The sequence below is a fragment of the Saccostrea echinata genome, unplaced genomic scaffold (assembly GCF_033153115.1).
Source record: "Saccostrea echinata isolate AGI-Se365-2 ecotype Australia unplaced genomic scaffold, CSIRO_AGI_Sech_v1 ptg000025l, whole genome shotgun sequence".
Classification (NCBI taxonomy): Eukaryota; Metazoa; Mollusca; class Bivalvia; order Ostreida; family Ostreidae; genus Saccostrea; species Saccostrea echinata.
Window position 1 is genome coordinate 9004279 of NW_026889774.1, and position 19037 is coordinate 9023315.

At 34.0% G+C, this 19037-nt stretch overlaps 1 pseudogene; it reads left to right on the forward strand.

Moving 5' to 3' along the window:
* The window catches only part of LOC133191951 (uncharacterized), a 65010-nt pseudogene that overhangs the window by 6596 nt on the left and 39377 nt on the right, over positions 1-19037 (forward strand).

Genomic DNA, 19037 nt, shown 5'->3' on the forward strand with positions numbered 1-19037 from the left:
CTACAAATTTTGACCCGATAATAAGCACTCATGCAAATCAAAACAATACTTCAAACGGAAATATACGTCATAACGTGGAGGTATCCCATACTACCTTAAAAAAGATGAATAGTTTCAAATGAATCAATATAAAGGTGCGCATTAAAAATTCATCGTGCACAACAGATTATAGTATTGTTCCGAGACGATTCTTATCAAAAGAAAAAAGACATAATTAGTTTAACAGTAAAGAGGTCATTACCCGTAGAAACGTGCAGTTTACCTATGTTTACCTGCACGGTTAAGAAGTTTTAATTATAAAAATCACTATTAAAATGTTTTAATTATTTATTCATATATTTATTCATTCATTCATATGAGACGGATAGCTTTTATCCAAACACTGAAAACGTTAGTATAAAAACATTGTTTTACAATAAAAAAATATTCGGAAACTAAATCATGGCCGTAGAAACCGGGGGGGGGGGGGGGGGGGCAATAATTTTGCCGACATATAGAGTAATATAGAAAATATAGCTACTATATGCTTGTGCACCCTCAATAATAACGTCTGATGACCTTTTTTTTTTTCTTTTTTTTTTTTGCTTGTCAAGGAATTTTGGTAGTTGATAGTGCCCCCCCCCCAACTGAAAATGTATAGTTGTGCCCCCTCAAAGTTGCTTCCTACGGGCCTTTACATTAAAGGGGGAAGTTTCGCTATGAAGGGGATAGACTGACTATATAGTGAGACTTTCCCCTGGAGAAGTCTCACTATATAGCTAGTCTTCCGGGGGAAGTCTTACCATCTAGGCAGCCTTCAGGGGGAACGACACCGGGTACATGTCTGAACCTATAACATACATATTTGAAAATTTGGGTTCGATTGATAAAGTATTAAGGCAGAAATTTGAAAAAATGTCGAATAACCTCGGCCCGGGTTTGTGTACCTAATTTTACCAACACTCGCAGCGAACACCCTGCCACCTAGCGTTATAATGCCGCATTAAATTAGGTACCAAAATTCCTTGACAAGCAAAAAAAAAAAAAAAAGAAAGAAAAAAAAGGTCATCAGACGTTATTATTGAGGGTGCACAAGCATATAGTAGCTATATTTTCTATATTACTCTATATGTCGGCAAAATTATTGCCCCCCCCCCCCCCCCGGTTTCTACGGCCATGATTTAGTTTCCGAATATTTTTTTATTGTAAAACAATGTTTTTATACTAACGTTTTCAGTGTTTGGATAAAAGTTATCTGTCTCATATGAATGAATGAATAAATATATGAATAAATAATTAAAACATTTTAATAGTGATTTTTATAATTAAAACTTCTTAACCGTGCAGGTAAACATAGGTAAACTGCACGTTTCTACGGGTAATGACCTCTTTACTGTTAATTGAAACTAATTATGTCTTTTTTCTTTTGATAAGAATCGTCTCGGAACAATACTATAATCTGTTGTGCACGATGAATTTTTAATGCGCACTTTTATATTGATTCATTTGAAACTATTCATCTTTTATATATATATATATATATATATATATATATATATATATATATATATATATATATATAAGATCATCACCTAAATATGCAATATATACATCGTCGATGTAAATAAAATCGAAACTGACCAAACACGGAAGGGGAAGTCTCACTATGGTCGGTTAGGACGGAAGGCTCACTATATAGTCATTGCCCCCCCCCCCCCATATATACATGTATATAGCCAGACTTCCGGGGGGAAGACTCACTATGTGGTAAGTCTCACTATATGACACCGGTAGCAGGGGGGGGGGGGGGCTGGCCACCAAACATTTTTTCTAGCCATAACTTTTTACTACTGAAACTGTTCACTGAAAGTCTGGTTGACACCCTCCCACTTTTTGTTGTAGTTTAGTCAAATAAGGGCCATGTACAAGTACGTAGTGACGTATGAGTAAAATCTGGTACTGAAAGAAGTTGGACACCCCTCCCCCCAAATGGACTTTTCGAGTTTGAAGAATTTTTCTCTTTTTTGTTTGTTTGTTTGTTTGTTTGTTTGTTTTGCTTGTCAAGATTTTTAGGTAAGTTTTTTTTCTCTGGCTGCCCCTTTCAAAAACAATGCTACGTCTCTAAGTTTTATCTGTATTCGCTGTAAAAATGCCAATATTTATATTCTTGTATTTATATTTTGAAAATCTCAATATTCTAGATTATTTTTGGCGATTTTTGATTTCCAATTTGCTAAGATGGGTAGGCAATTATATCAAGCCAACATTTTACGTATTTTTTGCCAAACGAGAAATCGACAAAATATTTTTTTGAGTTATTCTGATGTCAAACACTGTGTGCTTGCTAGAGATATTTATTTCTTTATTGAAAAGTGCTATTTCTATACAAAAAATTAATATATTTTTTCATAAAAACCGGGGGAAGTTTCTAGTATGCCCCGGTCTAGCCTAGTTCCGGCCACGCCTACCCATGACGTTCCGTACTACTTTGCAGAGCATTATAGGTTGACCGAAACCAGACTAGCCCTGCCGTCCCCAGAATCAAGCGACTGCGCATGAACAGTTATTATCCTGAAATAAAGAAAATGTCAGTTCAGTGGAAGAATATATAGGGGTCCTGAAAAACAACTCAATTTATAAGGGTATACTAGTAATTATCAAAATATTTAATATTTTTTATATCAATAAAACTGAAATTCAATCATCCAACAAATAACTTGAAATAAAGTTACTTATTTTTTTTTCAGGTGACAGAAAATACACAATTATTTTGGAGTTTTCATCATTCGTACGGTTTTAATGACCCAGATTTTCTTAAAACGTGTTATTTAAAGAAACAAAAGCACATTTGAAAGAAGAAATGCTTATAAATAGTTAAATTATAATGTTTAGCATCAGAATAATTTATAAATTGATTAGCTTTTTGTAAAAAAAAAAAAATAAAAATAAAAAAAAAATAAAAAAAAAAACCCACTAAAAATGTCAGCTTGAAACTTGGAAATCAAATAATTTTCTTCTAAATCTAAAATATTGAGCATTTCGGGGCAATTTTACCGCGTATGCAAATAAACCTATAACTAACATAACTTGAAAATTTGGGTTCGATTGATAAAGTATTAAGGCATAAATTTGAAAAATCTCGAATAAACTCGTCCCGGGTTTGTATACCTAATTTTACCAACATTCGCAGCGAACACCCTGCCACCTAGCGTTATAATGCCGCATTAAATTCACACTATTGTATTCGTCTTCGTTGAATGCGCTTCATGGTTTGCATGACTGAATTTACATTTGTAATAGAGATGATCATAATTATTTATTAAAGAAACTGTACCAATTTAAAGAAAGAAGAACGAATTTACAAGAATAAAGCAACATAGAAGTAAGGACAAAATGAAGAATAAAAAAAGTTCAAAGTGATTCAATATAAATCATATCACATATATAATTCATCCTCTAAAAGACTTTAAACACAATATCACGTATTTCATGACAAAAATTCAATCTGGAACGAAGCGACACGGTAAGAAAATAGTTATTGCTTAACAAAATTGATAATCAAGATGTCAAACTAAAATAAACATTAAGATTTTACATGAAAAAATATTTCTTCTATTATTTCATAAAATCTGTTCTATCAATCATAAGTATACACGTTCCTCTAAGGGTCTCTCTAAGGTTTATCCCTGAAATCTCGCAAATAATCTACGGATTATTTTATGTGTAGGAGTGCATATCATTACCACTACATTTTTGAAATGTTCATTACCGCTACATGCACATTACCGCTAGAAAAAGGATACATTACCGCTACATTTAAAAGTATACATTACCGCTACATTGCCTCTTTCGTTAGCCAGCGTATTATGCGTGTACAGTTCAACATATACATGTACATGCGTAAAACCTGTTTCCCCTGCTCACCATGGTGAGGTGAAAGTAGGACTTAGAACAGGATTTTTTCCTAATTTTTTATTTAAAATCTACATTATTTCATAAAATATATTAAAAAGTTTAAAATCAAGCACTGTCCATAGATAAAAAACACACAGTCTTCACACATTCTTTTGACAATTGATAAAGCTTTGAATGCCATTTGCTTGACATACTGTTGTCTTATTATTTCGCCACTGTCATATTTTGTTTTCAGTTCTTTTTTCTATGTATGTAGCGGTAATGAGTTGTTTTCGGCATTGGTCCTTTTGATAAAATGTAGCAGTAATGATCGCCCGAAAAATTGAGAAAATGTAGCGGTAATGAGTTGAAATTTATCGCAATGTAGCGGTAATGTTGACCTCCCATTATTCTCTAGAGTGGTTTCTTTTCTAATACATGTATGACCGCGTAGTTTGGGTCAAAAATATTATATGTCGTTGATTGGGTAAGAGGGAATGTTGGCGTAAAACGAGTGGCGCTGTGGGCCGGAAGAAGTAGTGCCGTATTCCTAGGGGTCTTCCCGAAATCACATATCATAAATCCAAAGTAACGGGTAATTTAGTTTCCGAGTTTATTAACAAAAACATTTAATTTAATGATGGACAGCAATTTTAACATTCAAGAAATACATGCGGGGAACACAGACGGAAGTGGCCAGTAATGCGTCAGGCCTCCGAACTGCCACATACAATTCAAATACTTCTATATATACTGATAAAAGAGTTCTTTGAAAACAATTAGTAAACTTAGTGACAAAATAACATATGTTGAGTAAATTACAATGAAAAGTTTTGATAAGATGGACATGAAAGAAAGATAAATTAGATAATTACATGAATGTTTTAATAAGGTATTAGAAATTAGTGACGGCGTTAACACTCTGTCCCTTTGTAGTTCTCAACAATTGTCCAGAGAGTGTCACTATGCAATTAAGTAAATAATTCGGTATTTCGTAATCCAACAATAAATAAAGATTCCGAACTAATTTCAATGAAAATAATTGACAAAAATTGTATTTAAGATCAAAATAAAAGTTCAAAAGAAAATTTGTAAAAAGGGTCAATTCTGCACGGTGATACATGTATGTCTAATGATATTTAAAGAAAAAAATCCTATTAGTTGAATATTGAAGATACATTTTATTGAAACACAAGAGAACCTTGCATTTCATTTTGATATCAATTTTGAATTCATATTTCAAACAAACGAGCTATGGAATTTTTCAGGTATAGTAAGTTGCATCTTATTTTTTTTTTTTATCAAAAAATAAATTTGGAATCAAAAGGGAGAATGAATATTTTATATTCTGTTTAAAAGTGTACTTTTGTACAGCAGATTATTTTAATTCATAGATGATGACGTATTTCGTTTGCATAATTCTACTGGTGTACACATTTGAAGCACAGACAAAGAATGAAAGTTGCAGTTGTAAAGGTACATTGTATATTACAGAATTACTTAACGGGACAACTGCCATCCGCTCTTGGATCATGCCAGATAGAGGCTTTAAAGCGAGAATTTAAAAGTTTTACTCACCTAATAGAAAAATCTTTAAAAGACTTCAAGAAGCAAGTGAAAATAGATATGAGAAATATAGTTGCCTATTCACAATTCATTTGAAAAACTATTCTTTTTATTGTCAAAAGATAAAATTAAAAGGCAAGAAAATTTGCCATTGCTATGTATTGACAGGCATTACTTTCCAGAGAAAAGAATTGGTGTCAGAAAGACACCCCCCCCCCCCCAAAAGGCAAAATTTATTCCTTACTTACATGCAGTAAAAGTTTGTTTTTATCGACGAATCCTTTTATTTCCGGTTTTCTTTAAAAAAAAAAAAAGTCTATTCACAGGGAACCGTCAAAAATTTTGTTAATATCATTTTGGCATTTCCCTTTAGTTTAATATCTAGTTGATTACAAAAGACCTATATTGTATTATTCATTGATATACTTTGCCAACTTGCATGTACATTTTATTAATCATGTAGAAAATCGAAAGACGAGTGCTGTTTACACCAGATGGGGAAAGAAAAGTTGTCCTATCACCGCTGAACTTGTCTATTCAGGTTTGCATATGTCCATAATGCTTTTTTTTGTTAAAAAAAATGATTTCTTAAAATTTCAAACTTCACTTATGTAAATTTTAACAGAATTTCATGTAGATAAAAAAAGTTAAAATGTTAATAACGGGCGTATTGTTGTTAAACCTTTCCTCATTTACATGTAAAAATTCTTTTTAGAATTACTTGAGCATTTCTGTTTATAAAGGAATGTTTCACTCTTCAATATATATGTCATCAATTAGTGCATGCAGTGACATGAAGTGTTTTCTATACCAAGATTGTATTTCTGTATCAATTGATTGATAGTTGTTTTGTGTCCATTGCAAGTATAACATTTCTCACTCATTTGAGACGTCATCAAGAACCGGTAAAGGTCTTTACTCAGCACTCAATGACAACGAGCATTGAGGATTCCATTCGACAAACGTCGGATATGATTCCGTCGCCTTCATCAAACGACGTAACTTGATATGCGTCTCCGCCTAATATTTGTGATACGGCTGCCTGTTTACAGCTTAGGGAAAACGTAATGAAATGAAAACAATCATAAGCAAGCATCTGACATACAATAAAAATCTTGAAGAGCAGTAAGGTAACACTAAGAATAACGTGTAGTTGGTATCTTTAAATAATCACGTTTGTTAACGGATCTAATTCAGCACAATGTGCACGTGTAATACATGGCGCATCCAAATTGTCTATAAAGTAGCTCCGGTTCAATGCTGGCTTACATGATACAGCTGAGGTAAGATGAGGTACGAATCGACCGAGAGTGACCTCCGCTTAATGTGACATTGGACCTAAGTTTTAAAGGTCAAATCAGAAACATCTGCGACTTTCATTTCTCATGTCGGATACACTACAGAGGTTTGATGCGGAAAAACATCAAATCCGAACCTCCCGATCACGAAGAGAGAACCGTACCACTTGTGTCTAATGTTTAAATGTTTAATTTAAGAAAACAACCATCTTGCCAAATCGCAGGGATTTACCAGCCTATTTTGGGAAACGCCATTTTTGAGGAATTGGGAAAAAATTGTCGGCTATTTGATGAAATTGAGAAAAATAAAAAAATCTTTTCTTACATCATGTATCCATGGAATTCATTTAAAATTTTAGCGTGAATGAGCTCTATTTTGGGCAACCACATCTAAATATGCATTGAAAATATTTTTTTATCTGAAATAATGCCTACAGTTCTTACCTTTCACTCGTAGATCAACTGAGTAGGTGGAAATAACTTAATAAATCTATATTACTACAGAATATCACCATTTTGAAAAAAAGGAAATTCGGACTAAAAGTCGGCGATGTTTACAGTGTTTTTAAACATGTGCTATGACTGCATAGCTTTGCTAAATGAGTTCAATAGAGGAAACTTAAAGACAAGCTGACAATTTTACTTAGTGTTTTTCCAAGATAAGCATTTGTTTACCAATTGGGAAAAAACTCAACTAATTACAGTGTGTGTAATTTGGGAAAAATTAAACTCATTTCCAATTGGGAATGGGACAGAATTCTGGCCCCTGAGAAGGTAAAATTTTGATAATACCTGCAGTTCTAAGAAATTACTTTTGATGATAAAACATACTTTTCATTTAACAACCTCAGCGACATTTTGAAAGGAGATTCGCGCTAAACAAAAGATTTACAAACGCATCAAAAATAAGGCAAATTAAACACAAAAACACAAAATGAAATCAGTAATTATTTTTTTGCAGATCATGATGACATTCAGGAGGCTCTGCAGAATTGTATTGCGGAAAAAAAATGTTGATGTAACTGAAGATCTTCCTGAAAATAAAGAAGTTTTTGTCAGTGTACAAGGAAAATAAAGATCTCATGAGCACAACTAGAAATAAGAAGAAAGTTTGGGAGAAAATTGTCACTGAACTGACCTCAACAGATAAGACCACTACGACAAGCAGGGGATAGGTTTTACACATTAAAACGACCGTACTGCAAGTTTCTATCTGAGTCAAATAAAACGGGCAACAAAGCACCAAAACCATTCCTGTTTGAGAGAAAAATGCAGCAAATTTTCCGTGATGATCCAATATTTAGACCTTTGTGTAGATTGGGTTCACTCGGTCAAAAAACACAGAAAATGACACGGAAGAGGAAAATTCAGACTCCCTCAGAAGAAGATGAAAAAGGGGACAGCCAGTAAGACTCAGGATCCTGAAAGTGTTCCTACTAGAACGAGAGGGAAGAATGATCAAAACCATGCAGGATATGCAAAAGTCTCACAATTCTCTGCTGGAAAAGATCCTGGAAAAACTTAATTGATCAGTCCAGACAGTTCTAAACAACATACATGCATTATGCTCATTTCATTCATATATGCACATACTTGGCATGTATAACTTATTTCATTTGTTCCTACATAACTAATGCATTTTGAACCTATTTCATATGTTCAAACCTTTCACATGTTACATAAAACATTTCCTGGATAAATACTTTGTGTACTTTAAATTGTTCATAAAACATGCTCAATTTTAATTGTCTGTGTTGCATTATTTCTTTCCGTAAACGAACACCACACACTTGATGATCATGTTGTCTGTAGACACCATTTATGTTACATTGGTCAATGTAATCATTTTCGATGTAATCAAAATTCTCTTCGTTCATATTCACACAAAGGTTGTGCAAAACGCATGCAGACAAGATGGAATATACAATGAGTTTCATGTCAGATGCCTCAAAACGAAGCAGGCGTCGAAATCTTGCTTTTAGTAGCACAAAATTTCTTTCAATTACTTGTCTGGTATTACTGTGGCAAGTACTGAAAAGACATTGATCTCTAGTCAAATTTCCATAACCTCGAAAAGTAGTAAACAACCAGCCAAGCAAAGGAAATGTCGAATCTCCTAAAATATAATACCCAGCGGGAATAAGGTTATGAGATTGCTGAAATGATTCGGATACCCGAAGGACTGTAGTATCATGGGTACATCCTGGGTTTTCTGTCCATGCATATGTGAAAGGAAGACTGGCATCACAAGATACTATAAGAACCACAAAGTGATATTGCTTACGGTTGTAATATGCATTTGGATTTTTCACCGGCGCCTTAATAGGGATATGCAATCCATCAACAGCTCCTATACATCCAAAAGGTCCGAAAAATCACTAAAGGCATTACTTGTTCCTCTTATTTTGTTTCCAGTTGGCCATTGTATGGTTCTTGGCATGTCATCTAGTAGAGCGATCGTAACTCTTTTGATGCTTCAATGACAGGAGCTTTTGCCAACATCAAATCTGCCATGGACCTAAAGCTCTCCGTTTTCGCTGTATTAAACAGAAATTTTCTTAAAACATTAAATAAAATCATTATTGGTGGACGAGAAGTGTACATGAATACATACCGAATATACTACATTACCTGTAGCGTACCTACATACCAAAGAAACATGAGGGAGTCCTTTACTGGATCGACAGGAGGACCATTCTTAATGTTGTACACACTGCGTTCAGAAATCTTTTGTGTGAGATCATCAAATGACTCCCTGGTGAGTCGAAAATGACGTCCAAAATCATTAGGCCGATAGCATAATATTGTTATTTCAAAATAATTCTCAACTCGAGTTACAGTTTTTCTAAAAATAGGGTTGATTTTCACTGAAATGATTGGATAATAAACAAAGCTCTTGTTGCCTTTGTGCCGTTTGAATATATAATAGATTCAGTTTTAATGGCCAGTTATTTTACTGCATCCATCTTTATTTTTGAAAAAAAAGTGTATTTGCGACTATTTGTAACAACTGGCTTATTTTTTTATTCCCCGCTTGAAAAGCGGGGGTATATAGTGATTGGGGTTACCGTTGTTACCGTAGGCTACCTTAAGCTGCTAAAGTTGACTTACTTTCACTGTTGATAGTCTTTAAAATTACCATTGGTGAAACCCGGAACACAGCTATTGCTAGTATTGTACTTGAAATTTAAAAGAAAAGTCTAACTAGATAAACAGCGCCTGTCTATCTGTACGTCCGTCTGTTACGCTTTGGAGTATACATCTATCCGCAACTCGTCTTATACCACTGAATAAAATTTAATGATATTTTCACAGAATATTTGTAAAATAAAGCCATTGTGCACCTTTTATTTTTCTTTTTGATCGGACACATATTTCGGGTTTCCAAGAGCAAAACATAGACACCGCCATTCTTCCTATAATATGGAGGGGTACCCATCTCTTATCTGCAACTGAATAAATATTAATGATACTTTCACATAATCTTTGTTATACATATTTGCTTTTTTATATTTTGATCGGACACATTTTTTGGGTTTCCAGTAGTAAAACTTAATGTGGACACCGCCATTCTTCCTATAATATTGAGAGATACCCATCTCTTATCCGCAACTCCTCTTATACGACTGAATAAAATTTAATGATACTTTCACAGAATCTTTGTTACATAGTGTCATTGTGCATCTCTTATTTTATGTTTTGATCGGATACATATTTTGGGGCTCCCATAGCAAAACATGGACTTTGCCATTATAAACATAATGGAGATTTGTGAGCTCACTGTTCACAGTTCTTCTATTTTTAACCAACTTTGACCAATATCGTTCCAAGTTCGTAGGTTAAAAATTGTGCATTTTACAACAATTTTTTACCATGGGCTACGTTGAGCTACAAATGTTGACTAACTTTCACTGTTGATAATTTTAAAAATTACCATTGGTGAAACCCAGAACACAGCTATTGCTATTATTGAACTTGAAATTTAAAAAAAATTCTAATAGTCTCGCTGCAGAAATTCAAGGCATCTTTTTATCTGTACCTCAAGTACTAAGTACTAGTGCTTCTACCAAACATTAAGCATGACAAATAAAAATGATTCGACAAAATATTTGCTGATGTGGTATCTGATAACAACAGATCGATTACAATATTTTTTTTTGAACCATAGTTACTACATATTCAAGAGAACTACTTCAAATGTTATATCTGTATATATACATTTGTGGTATCTCTCTATTATATAAACATGCAGAGAGCAAATATCTTCATACCTGTATGAAGTTTTTCGAAGGTCATAGGTCATTACGTGACCTAATCACACAGCGCAGTAATATCTACATAAAAAGACACTCCACTAAGCAATATAGCATGTTTTTCATGCATAAAAATGTACAAAATACGCAAGTAAAATAATAATCATTTTATTTACAATGTAAACGAGTATTTAATACAGTTCTTGATCGATTTTACATAGAGAATAGAAAACTACGTGTTATAAGTTTCATGTCTGAGCTGCATAGTCTCAACGTTTACCCTTATTTTTCTCGCAGACCTCTGAATGCTATAATTTTTTTTCCATTAAACTTTACTCACAATAAATTTGAAAATCTGTTGAAAAATATCAATGTAATGCAATCACGCCACAAACAGCTGACAAACACTGCACTTTGGAAGTTCGGTAGGCACACCTCCATCATCGAGATCTTTGTGACGCTGTCTTAACAATGTAAGCTGTCGCCAGTGTCTCCATGTCAACATCATAAATTAATAAATATGCCTTACTGAAATCGTAGGTTTTATGTTTTTGATCAAATTTTTTACTTGATTTCAAGTTATCTGGTCAGGACAAGTGTCTCCATCCATCCCTTTCCGACCGAAATTCCTCCAACTTTTTATTATCAAACATCGGACGTGTTTCTTATGTTTTTTAACATCGAATATGGGTTCTCATGAATACAAAAATTCCCACACACCAATATGCTCACTATAATTGATCACAAGTAGCCTTTCACAGAATATACCCTTCAAAACAGAATCCTTTGCCAGATGAATTTGAAGCGTAACCGCTTTTCAAGCCGATTTACACCTAGCGTAATTTGTCAAAATCTACGACGCACAGTTGGTGCAATATTTATATTCGATTACACTAGATTGTCCGTCTCAAATGTATATATAAGTAATAAATAACAAGTTTAAAAACTTCAATGGGAATTGAAGTGGGTCGGTACGTGATCAAATCTTCTGAGAAGGCCTTCGGCCTTCACAGGATTTGATCACGTGACCGACCCACTTCAATTCCCATTGAAGTTTTTAAACTTGTTATTTATTTCTTAAATGCTGATCTTTTTCAGAGTGGGCAACTTTTACATACTATCTCTGATTCTCCTTCATTACCTTACGGAGGGTGCACAATGTTACCGTCTCTTCCTGTTTGTTGTTTTATTTTTGTAAATGCAAACATAAACGACATTATATGTAAATCAAGAATTTAAAAAAAAATGTTCAGGCACATCCTAAAGACGATTGAACAATGATAGAGAAAATTGGAACTTTATTCATTTCCACAAAAAGTTTAAAGGAATATTTTTAAGGATGGCATTTACTAAAATGACAAAAAAAATCCACTGGGGGGAATAAAAAACAATTTATAACTATACACTGTAAACCTATGATTGTGGTGCTATTTTTACTCTCAAATAAGTAGGTCAATCACCCACTTTTTATGCTAGAGTATTTCTCCAAAAATCATAAATAACATGCAAAACATTTTGCACTATGACGCTTTCTTAGCAAAATAAAGCAAGTAATAAGCTTTGGCTAATGAAATATAATGAAAAAAGGGATATATATGCTAAATAATTTTTTTTTATAAAAATAGAGATTCAGCAATAAACTTGTTAAATATTTCAGTCAAAATTTCCTCTGTCTATTTTCTAAATTTTACCCAATTTTAATCTTATATTACAAAAAAATAAAAATGAATGGTGGAACTCTAAAATATTCAAAGGATCAGTTTACTTGTATTGTCCCTAATCTACTGGTATATAAAATTACATTAAGGTAAATTATCAAAATTTTGAAATATGCTGTCTGGAATGGATTTTGTTCCTTTTTCAGATCTTCTCTATAAAGTACAGTGTATTGTTTGCTTATATATCAACGTTTAACTTGTTTGTTTTATCAACTGAATCAAACAAACAAAATAAGAATAGTTATGCTTATTTGCATTGAGAAAAGTGAAAGAATAAATAAGAGAAATTAAAGTATTAACAATAGAAATTCAAAAAGGCATTTTTTTGTAATTTTGTCCTCCAAAGAAGTTGAAAAAAGATACCGTAACTTTTACAGCCGTGTTGTCTGTCAGACTTTCTGTCCGGAAGGTACATCAAAACGTTGATAACGAATATCAATGAAATTTCAGGAAAGGACTGTACCTGAGAAGAATCTGCAAGATTTTCGTAGATCTGGCTGAAGAATCGGATTTTCCTACCTGCTTAAATTCTCCATTGTCATTATATTTTCTACGGAAGCCGGTAGGTGCCAGGTAGAAAAATATTTTATCTGGCGGCCGCCAGATAACTTTCTGGCGGCCGCCAAATAATTTTCTGGCGGCCGCCAGATAAAAAGATCTGGCGGCCGCCAGATAAGTTATCTGGCGGCCGCCAGAAAGTTATTTGGCGACCGCCAGAAAGTTATTTGGCGGCCGCCAGAAATTATGTGGCGGCCGCCAGATAACTTTCTGGCGGCCGCCAGATAACTTAACTGGCGGCCGCCAGAAAGTTATCTGGCGGCCGCCAGATATTTATTTGGCGGCCGCCACATAATTTCTGGCGGCCGCCAAATAACTTTCTGGCGGCCGCCAAATAAGTTATCTGGCGGCCGCCAGATCTTTTTATCTGGCGGCCGCCAGAAAATTATTTGGCGGCCGCCAGATAAGTTTCTGGCGGCCGCCAGTTATTTATGTGGCGGCCGCCAGATAATTATTTGGCGGCCGCCAAATAATTTTCTGGCGGCCGCCAGATAAAATATTTTTTCTACCTGGCACCAACCGGCTTCCGTAATTTTCTGTTTGTTTTGAAAAAAAAATTAGAATGAAATACAGATTTTTGGTATGTGTTTTTTTCTTCTGTCAGAAAACACTAAAATATTATTCAATTAGTAGATTAGCAAATACTCCTTAAAATCTTTCTCTCCAGCTTTCCTAAATAAGTTAAATAGTAATAAAAAATATTTTCTTTGTCGCTAATAGTAATCAAAAAATTTCTAAACATATCCGCTGTTGATGAACATGTGTACATGTACAAGGAACACTCGGCTCTCTTTCCCCTAATGTATCTTCAAATTTATAATTCTCTTCCAAAAGGCTGCATACAGCATACATCGCTATTTGATGTTTGACAATAATCTTTTGACATAAAAGAAACTTTCACGACTGTAATATCTATTATTAAAAATATATTGGTAAAATATATTTGTTTTTTTAATAATTGACCTTATTCCAGTACAACAATGTATTAATAAATTTACAAAATATTCTTTCAAAGAAAGTATACTTTATTGGGTGCTTTGGCAGCATAGAAAACATAGAAGAAATAGCATTGATCAGTCTTAGACAGATACATGTACATCTATACGTGCACTGTCCATCAACGGCGAATATTGTGATTAGCATGTGTTTGATATGTGATTGAGGATATATGATTTAGCTTATCTGTATGCTTGTAAAATGACTCGTCAACACTTACATCCTGATAGTTAGATTGTATGAACCCCCCTCCATCAATAAAAAAAATACCCTGCTGAAACGTATCATTTGCTTTGATTTAAAAATAGGTCCAAATCATATCTCCCTTTCTTAAATACCTCATGATCAGCAAAGAATAGAAAAATTTCAGAATCTAAAAATAAATATGTTCCGCTCCTTCAATTCCAGGTCTTCAGAAAACTGCGCCACTAGCTATCGATATTTCCATGCTGTAGTTCATGTACGTTTAAAGCATAATTAAATTCAAGGTTAATTTTATCATTAATTTTTTTGAAAATGAATTGATCGACAAATCGAAAGTAATATAATTGCAAATAGTCCCGATGAAGATTTGATGAGCGTTTGCTAAACATGGTTCGTTCTCCATGAGTGGCCTGAATCATAGATTTTAAGTATCCACTCGGTGATCTATAATAGATGTCTACACGGTATAGGGAGTAATCGATATGATAAATATTTTTTTTATTATACAATCACCATATTGTCATCTTTCACTTATTGATGCTCAAGCTATCGGAATTATTTGTAGTATCACTTTCGATTCGTATGATTTAACAAAACAATAAATCCCTAACCATGTAGGCACGGTTCACCTTGTGGATACTATAAATTAATCTATCATTCACGCCCAGTCATGAATGATGAACGTACATATTGATTGAATATCGAGGTTAACTCTCCGTGTGTATTCTTTATAAATTATGATATTTCATAATTCTCAAATCGAAAGTTGGTCCAAATTCAAAATTCCAAAGTTACATGAAAATAGCATTCTAATATAAGAGAGAAGATTTTTTTTCCTCCTGTTTTTCCAACATTCTGTATGTCGTTTCATTTTAATTTTAATATTTGTTTATAAACAGTTAAGACTGAAACAATAGATGTATGAAGTGGATTTGTTTGTGAGGAAATTACCTAAAAATCCCCAAATAAATAAACCTTTAAATATCTCCGATATTATGTCAACACTGTTTTCATTTTGGATGCATATGTGTTAGGGCAGAATGGCTTTCGCAATTGGCAATGTCCGTTTGCAAGTAAAGGAGACAGGACGTGTAGTTACGGTACCAAATGACCCGAAAGCCAAGCTGATGTATTACCTAGATTGCGTGTGTAATGCTCTGAAACTGGACAGCTCGGACACACAAAATATCGAACGGTTGCGGGACTATCAGAACTATCGATACTTGAGTGAAGACCAAAAAGGTGAGCTCCTGATACTGTGTGCAATGCTTTCGCCAGACGTGCTGCTGAACAAGGTTTTCTTCCAAAATGATGAGATGTGTGGCAACCTTAGCAATCAATTCTATGAAATCGGGACGATCTCTAACAGAATGTTAGTCTCGAGCTCTATCGTCATTGGTGGACAAACAAGAAACATCCGAAAAATCATGACTTTTAAGATGGAATGGTTAAGGACCTACTACATAACACCTATGCAAGCCATGGCTTGTGAGATTGAAGAAGCGGAAGATAGACGCAGACGTGGAATTGCGGCGCGAAGACAAAATGATGACAGCTGCATCATTTTGTGATTTAGTAACAATGGAAGCGTCATTTTATGCATATTTTTGCAGGAATTTACCACTGAAAGATCTGATTTTTAGGTGTTTATGAAATAACATTAATTGCTGTGTTTTATGTAGCTATTTTTTCTTTGAAGGTGTGCTTTTTTGAATAATTCATTTGTTGATTTTAACCATTACTACAGTTTTGTATTATGAACCTAAGCCTATTTATTTCCCAGTCAAAGACGTAGAATAAAAGTAAATATTGCTCGTGTCATTTTCAATTGAAGTATCCAAGTCACAATAGCTATATAGAACAAAGAAGTCACCAGTGAGGGACGTTATAATAGTAATCAGTATGCATAAGATGTCTGGAGATTTTTTTATTATAAAGGAAAAAATTAACATGCAAGAAATTGCATATGTAGTATTTTATCGCGTACTCGACTATCGCTCGACTAATAGTCCCGATTATTCGACAATATTATCCAAGTGAAATTGACGTCCCTATTAGAAATGTAGGTACATGTACATTATTACGAAAGTTTTGAATATTTTATACATGTTCCAAGATTGGAGTCAGGATGCTTTGGGGAGCATCCCATAATGCAGCATTTGTTTTATTGATCAGAGACAACTGTTTATATAGCAATCCGTTTTGCACCTACCTCAGTTATCTGCATAATTTGGGTTAAAGATAAAGCTATATAATTACATAACTTCCTTCCTAATCAAATCCAAAAAGATGTATGATTGATAAAAGGATAGGAAAAGGGTTATCAAGTGATGATGCAAAAAATAAGCATAACATGTAAGTGGGTTATCTTTATTTGTATATAAATTTCCAATACAAGTAAACAAAATAATATGAAATCATGGAGGAGTAGGGATTTTATATAGCAATTCTAGGTGCACCTACCTCAGTTATCTGCTTAATTTGGGTTAAAGATAAAGCTATATAGTTATATAATTTCCTTCCTAATCAAATCCAAAAAAATGTATATGATTGATAAAAGGATAGGATTGATTGATTGTATATTGTTTTACATCCCATTCGAGAATTTTTCACTCATATATAGACGTCTATATATATATATATATATATATATATATATACCGGTGAAGGGTTTTAAATTTAGACCTTTACTCGGAACTCAAAGCCATTGAGCAGTTAGGGATCTTTATCGTGCCAACGCCTGCCTCGGTTTTTAAGGTCTCATCCGAAGGACCCGCATCTTTCACTTCAAAGTGCCGAGCGCATGGCGAAGGAACAGTTGCTACCCATTTTTTATCGACTTAGGTCAGTCGCGACCGAGATTCGAACTCAAGACCTCCCGATCAAGGAGCGAGTGCTCTACCGACTGAGCTACCGTGACGGCTAAAACGATAGGGAAAAAAGTTATCAAATAGTGGAGCAAAAAATAAGCATAACATGTAAGTGGGTTATCTTTATTTTTATATAAATTTTCAATACAGGTAAACAAAGTAATATGAAATCACGGACGAGTAGGGATTTTCAGAGACCCTGCATGGAAGGTAAATATGCTGTGCTCGATAAAAAATGTTATCGTTTTTCCTGTTCAGGATAAATAGGCAAATATATAGAATGAAACTGATCTGCTGATGCCAGTGTGTTGGTTTTCTTTTAAATCGGAAGGTACGTTTTATCACAAAGAAACATTACTGAGAATGGCGTTTGCAATGGGAAACACAAAAATTCATCTTAAGGCCACCGGCAGAAGCGTCACAATTCCTGATACACCTAAAGGAAAACTTATGTATTACCTTGATTGCATATGTACTTTGCTACAACTTGACGATTCTGATTCCGCTAACATAGTGATACGAGTGCTTAGAAACTACAGTCGCCATTGGTCTTTGTCCGAAGAACAAACTCTAGAACTGCTTGTCTTTTGTTCCCTGCTTTCACCAGATGTATTAATCAATAAAATCATCTTCCAAAATGATGAAATGTGTGGGAATTCGAGCAATGAGTTCTTTGACATTGGGGTTGTTTCGAATAGAATGCTTGTTTCGCGATCCATAGTAATTGGCGGACAGTCTCGTACTGTGAAGAAAATCATGACCTTTAAGCTGAGTTGGTTGAGAAATAACTATATCGAACCTATGCAGTCTTTGTCCAGTCAGCTGCGAGCAAGTCAAGCTCAGCGGAGGAGGAGAGTTCGAGATGATTCATGTGTTGTCTCTTAGATTTAACACTTTATCGCTTTGTTTGAAAATGATCTAACAGGTGGTAGTCATCATTGACTTTTCTTTACTTTGTCATACAGTATTTACATGTTATTCTTGAATGAAAAATATTTTGATTATGCACCTTATTGTGTAATTGTTTGTTTTTAATGATTTGATTAAAAACAACTGAAGAATAATAAGATTTATTTCCTTTACGAAATAAATCCAATTATTACAGCGATGGTTACTGTTGTGCATGAGATCCGCGCCTTAGATTTGTGCGCGTAATGCCCTGCTGTAGATGACGTTATCGCCGTTTATGTTTGACGTCACAATATTTGTTACAGTTGGATTGAGAGGTGGGTTTTTGTTGTTTGTAGCTTAAAAATTTTATGTAACTGTTAAATTTTGGAATGTTATCCCTTCATTTATTTCTTATTTAATAATCTCAGTGACAGTTACTTATAAATCAACAGAATTCATGTGTATAATGTATTATTACCAAATATAAACATACTTTTAGATCTATATCGTTCGTTGTTTATCTCAACAACGGCTTTATGATATTCAACTTGTTTTTATACATCAGAATTAAAATATATTTACATATTTTATTTCGAGAATATGCAACCTCGACAACAGTCACATTCCACTGACGAAGGGGGGAGGTCATCTAATGGAAAACGCAAATTCACAGGGAAGGCTAGAAGACCGGGCGTTAAGAAAAGATGTCAGACTCAGAGGGAAAAGAACCCAGAACCATCTCAAAAAACGGATCCTGTAACAAACAAGGAGTCAATGCCAGATCTAGAGGAAGTTGTTTCATCACTTGCC